Source organism: Aureococcus anophagefferens (assembly GCF_000186865.1).
Source record: "Aureococcus anophagefferens unplaced genomic scaffold AURANscaffold_1, whole genome shotgun sequence".
NCBI classification, from domain to species: Eukaryota; class Pelagophyceae; order Pelagomonadales; family Pelagomonadaceae; genus Aureococcus; species Aureococcus anophagefferens.
The window spans coordinates 2326930-2328276 of record NW_008705561.1 but is presented as its reverse complement, the minus strand read 5'-3'; positions in this window follow the sequence as shown (position 1 = coordinate 2328276).

Genomic DNA, 1347 nt, shown 5'->3' with positions numbered 1-1347 from the left:
CAGGGCGCTCTCATCGCATCGAGGATTTCTCAGACCGGCGTCGAACGGTGAGGCACTCGAGCTGGCAGCCGCGCGCCTCGGGTGCAAATCTCCGTCTCATCGTGGGCTGCCCCTCGCTGCCAGTGCAGTCGGCTTCGATGTCAACACAGCCGCGCGTCTCGGGCCCGGATGAAAATCTCCCCGCCGGGCTAGAAAATAACAAAAGCAACCGCTCAGGAGCTGCATCGTTGCGATTATTGAAGCAATTACACGCGATGGACGCGCTCCGAGCGTGGCCGAGTCCGCAGTGGTGAAGGTGTCTCTCTGCAGTAGGTGATTGCGTGGGACGGGTTCTTTGGGCCATTGAGGCGGATTCAGCACATCACCTACTGCAGCGGCCGACGCCGTGAAGTCGGCGTTCCGGGCCTCCATGGGGACGACGAAACGGCCGAGATCGGCACCGTGGGGTGGCCCTCCGCAGTAGGAGATGTACTCGATCCCACCGGACACATACTGGGGACGGGGCTCGGGCGGTGGTGTCGGCCCAGACCGCGTTTCTGGACGTGGGGGCCGGTTGGGCTGCCGCGCCACGTTTCTATGCGCGCGTTGGCGGTCGATGTTTTCGACGTCGATGGCCGAGCGGATCAAATGGGACGCCCGCGGTACATAGACGAACGATTCCCGACGCTCCGTGCGCTCGAACACGGTCGAAAAGGGTGCGGGGGACGCCGAAAACCCTCTTCCGACCCCTTGGGACGCCCCGCGCGCGATGCGGCGCAATCCTCGGGAGTGACATCCCGCGGGGAATGTGTCCGCAACAGGGTTCCGGTCCTCGCAGCCGCGGGGATCGTTGCGCAACTCTGCATCTGCGTCGAGCTACGGGCTGGAGAAGACGAGAATTTCGTCCATCGACGCTGCAAAAGGGCTGCTCGCAGCCTGATTGTTTGAGTTGCTTTTTCGAGGAATCAGTCCAGTTGCTTTTTTTAGTTTTTAGCCCGGCGGGCTCCGTCACATCGAGTGGGCTGCCCACGCGGTCAAACATCGACAGCTTTACCCCGGGCTGCCCTCGCCCCCACTTTCGCCCCCGCTCCGCACGAGCGCGTCGCCGTCCGCCGGCTCGAGCCCGAGCGCGTCGAGGACGGCGGCCTGCTGGAAGACGTAGTACGCGTCGGAGTCGTCGGTCGTCGCGAGGTCGGCGATGGGCTCCGCGACGGCCGCGAAGACCGCGGTCTCCATCATGCTCTTGTCCACGAGCAGCACGGCGACGACGGCGTCCTGCGTCGACGCGACGTCGCGGTGCATGAGCCGCGCGTGCGCCTGCGCGACGCGGACGAGCGACTCGAGCATGCGGATCGTCGCGCGGCCGCC